The 13,578-nt window shown below is 40.0% G+C and overlaps 1 long non-coding RNA gene across 2 annotated transcripts in view; it reads right to left on the bottom strand.

The window, feature by feature from the left end:
• Nucleotides 1–381: 381 nt before the first annotated feature.
• LOC114012382 (uncharacterized) overlaps nt 382–13,578 on the bottom strand; it is a 46,816-nt gene continuing 33,619 nt past the window's right edge. For both annotated transcript variants that reach the window (XR_003554783.2, XR_008748258.1), the window contains one exon: nt 382–730. This is a non-coding gene — a long non-coding RNA (uncharacterized LOC114012382). The remainder of the gene's footprint in view (nt 731–13,578) is intronic.

Raw genomic sequence — 13,578 nt, 5'->3', positions numbered from 1 at the left:
TCCATTCACCATTGCATTTTCAGCATTAACTTTAATGGCATTTCATTAGAGTTCACAGGAGCCTTAATGTATTTTCCCTAAGTTTTCACTGTAATCTTCTGCAATAATAATATTTTTGTAATAAGATTAAAAGAAGGAGAGCCAGGACGCAATGCCAGTGCAAACCAAGAAATTATATTCCACTAGACCTTCAAAGGAACTGATAGGTCCTTGTTTTTCTGAGGCATGCTTTCAGTGCAATGGGAAGATGGACAATGGAAGGTAAATGGATAAAGGTAATTATTGCAGGAAAATAAAATATGAAAAGTAACTAAAAAAAGAAAGACATACGTCACCCTCCTTACAAAGCTGATGGAGAAAAACAGAAGAATAGAGAAAGAATTGTCAAATGGATGAAAATTTTTATAGAAATATTTAATCCTCTATGTACATCTGTGTAAGCTTCTACATGATGTAATGTCAGTCTAAGGTCTAAACATTCTTGTCCCCTTCAGTGAATATACAGTACTCCAAGGAAAGCCATGAAACTTTTAGAACACCTTAAAGCAAAGCTCATCATATCCCTATTACTTTTATTAACCTTTTCTTCCTCATCATCTTCAAGTGGGGAATGCTTTAAAAACTATCCTCTGGATGGATGATGTCCCTGCAAGGCACCTTTGGACCTCTCCATGCAGTGAAGTTGTGATTCTTCAGCACTTTCTCAGCAGTCTACATCTTCCAAATGTGCCTGGAGCAGAGAAGGGAGAAAGAATATTTGATTGAACACTACTTGAAGAGAGAAAGCTAAAGGTCAAAGTAGAAAGATGAAGGTATTTTTCTGGGGAAAATACCCATTTTTTCCTTGAGGAACTAATTCCCAAATTAGTATGATTAGCAATGCCAACCATGTTGCTACAGATCCTACTAAGACAAATCATTACAAAAGGTCTCCAGCCCTAATATTTTTATTTTTTAACATTAGATGTGACAGTCACTGTATGACTAGGTTTTTATCCCAGGTGCACTTCTGTCTATAGCAAGAAAGCTGCAATTCAGCTTGTAATAAATATAACCCACTATAGTCAGTGAATTTTGAAATTTTTACTTCAGATGTGATTTATAAAGATTAGATGCTTTACATCATAGTTCATAGAAACAATATAGAAAGGGCAATTATTAGAGCTAATTAAAAATTCACACATCTGGGAGTATGGAAAAACACTTCAAGATAACTATTTATCTACCCAAATTGATATCAGACACAGTGAGATTACAAGAAAGACAGATGGATGGTATGTTTCTGGGACGTATATGCTGCTAGCTGGTAAAATGGTAGATGTGTTTTGCTCATCTCTCCGTTTCTAGTCGGGAAAAAACAGCCCTCAGGTTCCAATATAGAATGACACAAAATGCAACTTGTGTAAATGTAATATGTTGGTGCAATTGAGAAGACCTCACATATGTTGAATTGACTACAACATGTCATCAGCCACTCGGGGCATTTGGTTAATGCATTTAATTTAGCACAGTAATTGCTGTATCAGACCAAACAAATTGCCATGCTATTTCTTATTCTGTGTGTAAGAGTGGTTATTTTCCTTTCTTTTACCATGCACAATTTACTATTTTTATTTCCTTCTTTGCTCTCTTATCTCTTCTTTATTTTAAGGAAGTTGTCTGTGACTCTAGTAAAAAAGCAGACTCTGACACGTTCAGACATAGGAAAGCACTTATTTCTGAATGTAATGTTTCTTAGGCTGATGAGATTGACTATTGTGGTCTGAGTAATCTGGGGTTTTCCCGCATAATTTGCTTCTTCACTTAACTTGCTTATTTATTAGGATCAAATCAGCAGATACATTTTCCTACCATATTAGTCAAGCCAAAAGAAATGCTCCAAAGTAACAACAATTTGCTTCATTAATATTTTTCCCATGAAAACGTGTCTGACATATTCATGAACAGCTGAAAGTACTGAGCAGTTCTGTAAGTGCTTCATAGGAAGGATGAACATGTCGAGTCACCTATTTGAGCTCCCTGGCTCATTTGTATATTATCCCTGGGAAGAACTATGAAAGTAAGCCATAGTATATTATGGGCTGAGCAAAGATGGAAAACAAGGAAGTTGCTATTCCAGAGCTGACAACTCAAGGGAAAAACAATACAAGTACCTGAATGGAAATAACAGAAAACAGCAGAATAAAATAGCATCGGAAGCTAATCCTAGGTATACTTAATGCGTTTCATATACATATGATATCTGCACAGGAACTATCTGCTTGCTTCTCTTTACCAGCAATGTAGGGAGATGCATGTAAACTTAAGCATGATATAAATCCATGACTCCTGTCTGACTTGACTACTGAGGGAGTCAGGACTAGTTCAGATGTACCTTCTACATAAGAAGCACTAACATTTGAGGAGGTGTATCCCACTCTAGCTGCCAAACTATTCCTATATTTTCCATACATTTTTCAGCAGGGGAAAATTTTACAGAGAAGTTTTGGAGGAGGAGAAGGAAATAGTACTGTCGTTCATTATGGGTTTTTTCCTCCGTGTACCTTAGGAGAAAACACAAAAAAAATTGAACAAGGACATGACAGAAATTTACATCAAGTGTTAACTAATGCCGGAAATCAACATCTCACCAGCAAGTACCAATGGAGTCAGGAGAACTTGTGAAGTGCTTTGAAGATCAAGAGAGTCATTGATTCAAAAGAAAAAGGGAAACCACTGAAATGATACATAGTCTCCTTGACACAGTCAAAGCAAGAATCTGTGGAAACTATCTTTACAGCATGAGAGGATAGATACAGAAGGGCAAATATGTATCTCTGAAGTGATTTATTATTAAGTGACATTAAAGATGCTGGAATTAATTTGGAATGAGGGTGTAATGAAATGTGTCTGGACAAAAGTTTTCACAGTGTGGAAGAATGAGAAAGAACACACCTTACATACCTTAAAGGAGCATCCACAAGCCCTAGCCATACCCCAGATGGCAGAACACAGAGAGAGGCCCAAGTGAAAAACAACACTGAATTATAGACTTTTTAGTAGGGCCTGTAGCAATAGGACAAGGGGGAATGGCTTTAAGCTGAAAGAGAATAGATTTACACCAGTGATTAGGAAGAAATTCTTTACTGTGAGGGGAGCAAGACACTGGCACAGGTTGCCCAGAGAAGCTGTGGGTGCCCCATCCCTGGACGTGTCCAAGGCCAGGCTGGATGGGGCTCTGAGCAACCCGGTCTAGTGGAAGGTCCCTGCCTGTGGCAGGATGGTTGGAAGGAGGTGATCTTTAAGGTCCCTTCCAACTCAAACCGTTCTGTGATTCTATGGTTCTGTGATATCAGTGACAAGCAGGACGATGTCACAGTGATGAAGAAAGAAAAAATGTGAATTGTTAAAGAGTTAGAACTTGGTTTCTACTCAGGCTGACCTTTAAATAGACTTGCTGGCATCCACAAAGATGTAGTGTAATAGTTGAGATTTTTCTGTTGGTAGAAAAGGAGAGAAATCTGAAGGAGGGCTCTGTCTGTGAGTCATCTGCAAAGAAACAGTAGTTGGTTTTGCATGTGTTAGTCAGAGGTGCAATATATAAGGAATGGAGAATGAGAAAAAGATTTAGTTTTCTAGGGATAATCAATGAAAAGAAACTATCAAAGGAAAGACTACAGGAACTATCAGAAATGTCAGAGGAAAATCCAGCAAGTGTTGACACCTTGCAAGCCAGGGGATGATGGGAATTTAAGAAGAGCATAGTTAGTTGATCATGTCGAAGACATCTGACTAGGTTGAGAGAACAGAGTACTGAGTATGAGATTTGGCTAAGAAGGGTGCATTTGAAATTTGACAAGAGTAATTTTGACTGAATGAAATTGGTCCATGCTGGGCTTGGGGAAGAAAAATTGAATGACAGGACACAGCATACATAGGAGTGAAATGCAAAGTGGAGCAGTAACTGGGAAAGGAAATGGGGACAAGGCTGATTTGTTTTGAATAGGAGACATTAACACAAGGTTCACAGGAAGAATAACAGAGAAGCTATCATTACCTTTGTTTCTCAAAGAGAAGACAGAAGGTTCTGTCCCTCTACTCCCATCTGGTCCCTTACTATCAAATTTCTTTAGTAATAAACCTCATTTTTTTAGCCATGCTACTTTATCACACTAACAACATAACAAAGGGACATGCCACTATTCCACTGTCAGCTTTCCAGACCCCTCCTCCCGGAGATCTAGGCAGGGCAGTAGGGTACTGTTGCCCACAGATTGCCAGCTAGCACTCGCTGATAGTTAAATATGTCCCTCTTTTGGTGGTTATATGAATATAACCTGTCTGTCCCTCTCCTCCTCCAAGCCAGCAGTGCCTATCCCGGTCAGCAAGCTTCTGGCTCTCTAGCCACAGATGGTCTCTCTGGTAGCATAGTTACTGAGTCTGATTTTTATTGATCAGCAGCAGTCAAACCTCGCTGTGCACACAAGCTCAACAGCTGCTATTTCTTGAGCAGTTCATAATTCATGCTTTCTAACTTACTTTACCTATAGCACACTAACAGGTCTGCACTTAACTTCTGCTGAAGAGAGGGCAACAATATTGATGGCACTGGAAACCATGAAAGGCAGCCTTACATTGTGTGGGTGGAAAGGTGGAAGAGTCGTGCTGAGGTAAGACCAAGAGATGGTCAAAGCTGATTAATTCTGAAATAGCCTCTTGTATGTGATGAGAGGCCAGAAAGGAAACAACATGTGAAGACTGAGGTGAGAGCAGTGCTGAGGAGAAAGACTTGGGCGTGTTGGTGGATGAGAAGCTCAACATGGCTCTGCAGCGTACACTTGCAGCCCAGAAAGCCAACCGTACCCTGGGCTGCATCAAAAGAAGCGTGGCCACCACATGGAGGGAGATGATTCTCCCCCTCTACTCCACTCTCATGAGACCCCACCTGGAGTACTGTGTTCAGCTTTGGGGCCCCCAAGGAGGGGACATGGGCCTGTCAGAGCAGAGTTCAGAGGAGGGCCATGAAGATGATCAGAGGGCTGGGGCACCTCTCCTGTGAGGACAGGCTGAGAGAGCTGGGGTTATTCAGCCTGGAGAAGAGAAGGCTCCGGGGAGACCTTATAGCAGCCTGTCAGTGCCTAAAGGGGCCTGCAAGAGAGCTGGAGAGGGGCTTTTTACAAGAGTGTGTGGTGATAAAACAAGGGGGAATGGCTTTAAGCTGAAAGAGGATAGATTTACACCAGCGATTAGGAAGAAATTCTTTACTGTGAGGGTGATGAGATGCTGGCACAGGTTGCCCAGAGAAGCTGTGGATGCTCCATCCCTGGAAGTGTCCAAGGCCAGGCTGGATGGGGCTCTGAGCAACCTGGTCTAGTGGAAAGTGTCCTTGCCCATGGCAGGGGGTTGGAAGGAGGTGATCTTTATGGTCCCTTCCAACCCAAACCATTCTGTGATTCTGTGACTGAGTCACGTGAAAGGCCCTTTGGCAAGATGCAGAGTTGTACCAAAGCTGAACGTTGAATGAAGAGCTGAATCAAGCAACACACAGCTAAGGCATAAGATGGGTCATCAGTATGAAAGTTAATGTTAGTGATGGTGCAGAGTAAAAGATTATGAAGGAAGGAAGAACAAGCTGTTCATGAAAATTAAGCAGGGATGTAGATGGGTATAACAAGGTAGAGAGCAAAAGACACCAAGTTACGCAAGTGGAAACTAGGATCAGACATGGAGAAGGGTATAGGGGAGGAAACTTGGTGGCATAGATCTACTAATAATCTACATGCTTCAGCACTGCGTTTGAGATTTGGGGTTTGGATCCTATCAGTGCTAAAAGATCGTACTTTATATGATGACATTTTTTCTATTTATATGATTTCTGTTCTCCCTCCAGGATATCAAGAATTAACATAGTTTATTGTTTTCTGCCCTTCCACCATACACCAGCATGACTGTAAACCCACTCCCTCTTTTTTGTTAGGCTCTTTGTCTAGCTTTTCTTTTTTTTCCCCACCCCCACCCCCACCCCCACCCCCCACCCCTTTTTGCTTAAAGACAATATGTTTATTAAGTTTCTCTGTTGCTGTATTTGTTTCCATTTTATCTCTGAGATCATTCTCTGCCTAGGGTTAACCCTCAGTACCCTTAGTAGTGTCTGTTCTACCAAATTAAGTCTAAGTCTGTCGTAATTCAAGTGTGGCTGAAAATTGTTACCTTTCTGATGGCTGCTCAGACTCATTTTTGAAATGAACTGTAGTCCTGGTCCAACTCCTGGTGGATGGTTCACATCCCCCAAGCATGGTTACAGCTGGCACTAATTGGCACCCTCGTTCTCAATCTTAGTAGGCAGGTTAAGCACCAGATCGTGCAATGAATTATTTTCCCACTCCTGGGTGTGATCTACCTAGGTCAAAGTTGAAGCAGAATACAGAGGCAGGCAAGGAAAGCCCAAGTAATTGCTGCTTTTGCTGAACATTCTCTGTGACTCAGGTCACCAGGGCTTTTCAGATTTCATGATCTCCGAGGTTAATGTAAAACAAAGTCACTTATGAGATGTCCTTGAAAACTGTTTCTAGGCCATTTTTATACCTCTGCAGTGACTGATAGTGATCTGAATGCTAACACAATAACAGTTTGGCAGAAACATTTTATTACCTTAATTGTGGATGAGAAGTAATTCTGCAAAAAGAAAGAGGGAACTTGTCATCCCACGCTTCAGTGGGATTCTCAAACATATTCAGATAGAAGCTGAGTGCTATGAATGTCAGATGGTGGGTCCCCCAGGCTCCCTGGCAACCTGCATGTGACTAAGAAAGAGGCAACAGCTTGCTTCAAGTATCCTTCATAGAGATGACATAGTTAGATAAACCCAACAGGGAGTATAGCACGTGGAGGGAGCAGTCTGGTAAGAGGAAACCATTCCCTGTGGGACTGGCTCCATATTGCCACATGAAATGTTCAAAACACTGCTAGCCAGGAAAGTTGAATTTATTGCTTAATGAGCAGAGGACCCGGAAAAGATCATTGACAACTGCAGTGTAAACACAGCCACTTAATAGGGTGTTACTAAATGCCAAGAGGAAATTAAAAAAATCTGTCCTACAAGCAGCACTTTCTACCATATAGAATATGACTGGAATAAATACAGAACACAGAAAGCAGCTGTAGAGAACAGATGAGATATTAGATATGGTGGAAAGAAGAGAAGAACCTAAATCCAGAGGGCATTTTTTTAAACTGCCCTGAGTATGAGAGTCGTGAAACAGAAGTGATGAAGGAAGGCAAGTTAGCGTAACAGCAGCAGAGTGACAGAGGTAACACAAAATGACACTGTGACATTATTAAGAAGCTTAGCAACACACTCAACCTCCATCACAATGTCATCAGGACAGATGGGAACAATTGGCAAAGACAAGGCACAGCATGTCTGGAAAGCAGTAAGATCTTATAGAAGAAAAAAATAATATGAGCAGCTATGGAAAACACAAGAGAGTACTACAGATTTTTCTAGAGGTAGAAAAATAATTTACCCTCCCACCCTAAGTGTGTTTGTCACAACTGCCTGATGGATATGACATCATTTCCCACTTTGTCAAAGCTCTGCAAAGAATCAGGGCTTTCACAGAACTCGTTGCTAGCATTTATTATTCTTGTTAGTACCTGTGAGACCTATTGTGAAGGACTGCATCATGCTAGGCACTTACCTAAATCAGAATTAAAAAATGGTCCCTGAAAAATGAGCTTACAATGAAAATGTAGCATGAAACAAAACACTTGTTTGCAGATACAAGGCAGCACAATGAAAGAGACTTGTCTTCTAGGAATGTCAGCAAAGGTCATAAAGAAATGACAAAAAGAGGAAGCTAAAGCTATAGAGAGTAAGGAGATATGGCTATTTATTCATAAAGATCTCACTTTTAAAATTAATGGACAAAAAGACAGGACCTGGACAGCCATGGCATGGGTGAAGGACGTGACTATAAGAAATAATAAACCTCAGATAGGAAGTGGACTCTCTAGGAAAAAAATGCAAAATGTACAATTACATCTGTGGTATCTGATAGCACAATAGACAAGAGAAACATCTGAGACAGGGAAAGCACTAAGTAAAATAATTGTTGAGTAACAGAAAAAACACCAGTTCAACCAGAGCTGGTGTAAGCCAAGCAGGACACATGAATGCTGTTCTTCCTACACCAGCAGTGTCTGTCAGGAAATCACCGAGCAATATCAACAAAACCTGAACCCTTGCATGCTGAGCTCCCACTGGAGGAGAAAGTTAATGTCCTCTAACCAACTGAGTTTCTGGAAAAAACTTCATAAAAATCTTCAGTTAGTGGGGCAGTGGGTGCAATAGGGTTGAAGAAGGAAATCTTTCGCTAGCCAATAATTAGAATTACATGGACTTTGGGAAGCCACCTTGTGGTTGGGAAGGGCTATCCACATATTTTTTTTCTTAGAAATTCATATTGTTTATTTCTGCCTCCGTGTTTTCGCACAAAGACACATTTTGAACATGAGTTAAGGGATATTTACAGAAAGGTAGAGAGCGGCAATACATAAAAAAGCAATGTGAGAAGCCGTATGTGGCACCAGGCCCTGCTGTTCAATTCCACGTGTGTTGGGTATTTGCTTGACCCTTCCCAGCTGTTGTGTACTTCCTGATCCCCCAGATGATATGAGCCCCTTGCCTGATCAGCTTCCAGATGCTATACTGTTCCCAATTCCTCCTGATCATGTCTCAACGCCAACTCAGTTCCAGCTGCCATAACTCTCATCCTTCCTCACTGAAGAGCTCCCTACCCAACAGTTCCCCCAAATGTCATAACCTGCCTGACCCTCCCCAGCTGTTGCAATCCTCCTGATCCCATACTGCAAAACCTCTTTGATTTGTCCCCTTCCCAGCTGCTCTGCCCATTACCAGTGAAGGCTGTGGTCCAGATCCTATCTCCTTGAAGTGTCCTACAAGTGCAAAAATTTACAATTGTAGCTCACGGATTCCTTGGTGAAACAGTTTTCTTTACAGGACATAATGTTTCAGCCAGATTTCAGACAAACCTTCCTGCTGTAGTAGGTTTACAGTAGTAAAAATCTGACTTAATGTTGTTTTGTCGGGCGTCTGGGATATTAAATAATTATATGCTGTGATACATGCTATATTGTATAACACAATATCAATATTTTATTGTAACAATTGCATATTATATAACTAATATTGAAAGTTAGTATTAGACAATTATATAGAATAAATACATAAATAAACAAGATATAATAATAAAATGCACAATATAACACAATATCTTTAGGGTTTTCTTTTATATATGGCAAGTGGAAGGATGCTGTACAGGAAACTGAAGCTCCCTTAATTGAGAGCTGACCCCAAAATACTGGCTTAATTTAATTACCCTCAGGCTTCTTTATCCCATTCTAACAGCACATTCCAAATCCTTCTTACCTTGCGTCCACTTCACATTGTAAAACCAATGCAAAGAAGCACTGGCATAAAAAGAATCCAGCAGTCCACAGAATTTAACATTTAGGTTCCGATTATATTCTTTTTTTTTGCATACAAATTATTACAAGTCAAGAGAAAAACATCACTGATTTTTCAAACAAAATTACTAAATACATTAGTATTTAAAATCATTATTTACATGATTTAGGTATCTGCGGAACATACGTAAAAACTTCACAAATCACAGTTTGATACTTTTTCACTTGAATTGTTTTCTCCAGAATTGCTAAAAGGCTCATTGTACATCATTTGTTATAGTCTTCTCTTAAAATGTTCAGTTATCTATTTAGACGGAGATGGGGAAAAGCCAAAACAAGATTAAATGTATGGCTCACCACTCCTCTAACTCTAATAATTCTATACTGAGTATATGGAGAAAGTATCTGCTCTTCAATATTGGTCTGTCAGCCATACCCAAAGTCAAAATGCACAGTCAAGATAATAAGGTCTTCAGGTTTTCAGTACTGGGACTACTCCATCTCCACCCACAATTTCCCTGTTACTGTTATACACTGTTAAATAGACTGTTAAAGGTGCTTCAATAGTTTTATTAGCTGTCCTACCATATATCCTCTCATTCCACACCCATCTTGACCACATGCATTGGCTAAGTAAGCCCCAGCACCACCTATGGCTGATCCCCAGCTGGGTATGTGACAATTCACTGGAATGTATGAGCCACAAGTAGCAGCTATAGGTATCAGGAACACCTGTTTAGACAAAGAAATAGTGAATCAGTCCAGTCTTACAAGACTGCCTATGCCATCATCTAGACTTTATATAGATCAGAGATTTGGCTACATGGAGTCAACTAAGAAACATGTCTGAAATCATCATCACTTTAGGCAGCTCTAGATATGAGGAACTTCTAGATCTGAAAAACTGATTTTCTGTGATACAGGGAAAATACAGCAACATATATTTTAGTGTTTTGAACAGATTTTTGTTTGTTTTATTTTTGAAAGGCACAGATAGCAATCCCTATAAGTGGCAAAGGACCATTATGTCTTCTTTTAAAGAAGACAATGTAATCTGGAAACCATGTAGTTCTTCCTGCCTAAATGCCCCTCTGTGCATCCTGGCAACAAATAATAAACTTACCTTGGAAGGACCCCCTTTTATTTCAAAAATTTCTCCTAATTTCACATATTAGCAAAACTGTGTTGTTAATCTCATAGAGGACATTTCTGAAGTTGTTCCATTTCTGTTCAGTCATCAGAACAATAAAGGTAAGAAAAGAAAACAAGAAACTGGAAAATAAAAAATGACAGCAAAACATTTTAAGTGAGACAGACTTAGGGTTTCTTACAAATTGAAAAATTACGTTGTTGCCCTATACATCTGAATTTGCAGCAAACTACAAAATAACTTGATCAAGCTTTTTGTGTTTGGGGTTTTTTTACTAACATGCTCTAACATTGTTACTAACATATTACTAACATGAAATAAATTACATTCACGATCTAACAGAGTGAGAGAGATAATGAAGGCAGCAATGCCTCAGTGTCAATTCAGAGAGGCAACTGTGGGGAAATGTGGAAAACAGCTAATATTTCCCTTTCGTTCAAAACTACTCAGACACTTGTCATCTATGTCCAAATTCAAATACAATGTTTTCTACCTTGTTCCCCAATAAGAACAAGGGCTAGCCATTAAACTGTTTCATTTAGTCTGTAGGTAGGGTAGCCTTTGAGACCACTGCATAAAGATACAATTTCCAGTAGAAGTTCTTCTCAGAGGAAAAAGGCTGACAAGGACAATGAAGAGCAGGCAAAAAGGTGAGGGTGGAGATGCTATAGGTGCTCCTCACAGCTGGTAGGTTAAATGACTGATACAGACTTGGCAGATTCTATTAGCAGCCGTCCTGTGGATGGCATTTTTATAGATACGGGAATCTGAGAAGTCCAGTTCAAAAATTTAGAGTGTGTGTAGAAAAATTACACAGGAGTCAAAAATTAAGAAACCTCCCATTCTCCTTTAGCATTTCTGTCTGTATCTGTGTGTGTGCAAGAGAGAAAAAGAGAGATCTCAAGTAAATCATATCTCCATGACTCAGTTTCCCATTCATAAAAAAAGAAACAATTGGGTAGTTTGTCTTCCTTTCACAACATGTATGATTCCTGATGTACAAATATTTGTCAATGCCCTCCTTAGTGCATTTGTTCTGCATAAAACTGAAAACAATTTTTCATTTCATTAACAGTGTTTTTTCTGTGGCATTAAGCACTCCATCAATTTTAATCTCAGTTCCTATGTTTGAGTTACTGCTGAATACTTCTTTTCTGGCAAAGCACAAGACCTTTCATTTCTGTCTTTTCCCATTCCCTACGTGTAGACAAGTTACATTAAGTCCCCTGGGATCAGAAGAGACCAGAAAGCCAGGCTGATTTGTCAGGCCCCAAGGCTTGGCCTCAGGCACAAGCATGTACAGTCTGAGAGCTTCATTCTCATCTTCAGCACATGTGTAACCTCTGTTCTCGTTAATGGAAGTGATGCGCATACACCGAAAGACCAGATATTTTGTTGTTCCTTCATTAAAGAATACCATAAATATAGACCAAAATTATCCAACCAGACTAGAAAATCTCTGTCCAGTGCGTGTTTTGCAGAGGAGCAACCTGGGATCTGACTTTTGAAATGAGAACTATGATGTGTCCTTTAACTGAAATATGCTAGATATACACTAGTAATGAAAACTTCTTCCGAATCCCTGAGCAGTGGACTATTCAAAGATAACCACAAGAGACAGGCATGGTAGGTGTAGCTGATGTTGACACAGTGAAGTTGTTCAGTGCAAGAGAGAGAAGGAAGTACAATTGTTTACATCTCAAGAGGAATCACTCTGAACTGGATTCAGCTCCCTTATGCTCGAGGATACATTGTCTGCAAAGGAGATGTGGTCTGCAATTTTGTACACCCAGGAGAGGCTACCTTAAGACAGCTAGTTTGCCATCAAAGGGGAAGAGTAAAACAAATTAATATAAGCTACCCAAAGTCACGTTCAAAACCTGATCCACAATCTTTAAAATCACTGCAATTCCTTTTAAATCAAATCCCTGATGTCTCATTGAACAACTACCTATATGCCATTTCTGTAAACTTTAATGAAAGGCCTAAATTTATGTTCAAAAAATATTCACAACCAGGACATCGGGAGTGTTACAGGCTCCATTCAACTCGTCCTTAACACTTTGTTTTGTTTCACATTCTTCTTTCCCCGTTTTAAAGCAGCCTAGCTCCATACTTCCTCGTTTAGTTGTGCAGACCAAGGTGAGGAAGACGGGCAGGCCAGCAGAAACGACCCCCGTGCCCAGGCTGTCAGTGAAATGAGACTGAGCTGGGCTGGAGAGTGCTATTCCACAGCGTAACTTAGGTTGTAGTAGTTCATCATGAACAAAACTGGCCGTTTCCAATTCACGAGCCTGCCTGATGGCTGTACCTGCCTGGGCTGCCATCCTAAGATGACTGGGACGGTGACTGGCTGTGCTGGTGAGTCATTAAAGATGGGATAAATGGGAGCTGATCAGGAAGGCAGCTCCACTGAAATGAGGACTGTTGGCTTGTATCACGCATTTACTGCTAGTGATGAAAGGGAGGGAGGGGTACAGAAGCCTGTGATTTGACTGAAAGATGAGATGAGATTTTCTAAAGAGTATAATTCCATTTGAAACAGGATTCCGTGGTTTTATAAGTTCTTGGATATCAAAATAAAAAAAAAATAATCGCCTTATTATTTAACTGACACCGTTTAAATAATTTAAATCACATACAGAGACAATGAGGCAGACAGAAGTGCTATATTTATATACAGAAGACCCTAAACTCCATGAGAGTTTCATCAGTATCTAACAAAGTGTTGCAGAAGAAAAATCCAGCATTTTCTGGCAACCAGTCCATAGAGATAAGCTACAAAAGCTATTTCATTGCCCCTTCAAGGTTCAGGAAGAAAGTAGTATGCCAAAGGAAAGGGTAGTTATATATGGGTTTAGAAATATTATTGTTGTTGTTTTTGTTGTTGTCATCATTGTCACTGCTGTTGTTATTATAATTTAGATTTTTCCTGCATAGTGAACCCCCCACCACATTTG

The sequence above is a fragment of the Falco peregrinus genome, chromosome 7 (genome assembly GCF_023634155.1).
Source record: "Falco peregrinus isolate bFalPer1 chromosome 7, bFalPer1.pri, whole genome shotgun sequence".
Taxonomy (NCBI): domain Eukaryota; kingdom Metazoa; phylum Chordata; class Aves; order Falconiformes; family Falconidae; genus Falco; species Falco peregrinus.
This window is presented reverse-complemented; position numbering and strand designations above follow the sequence as displayed.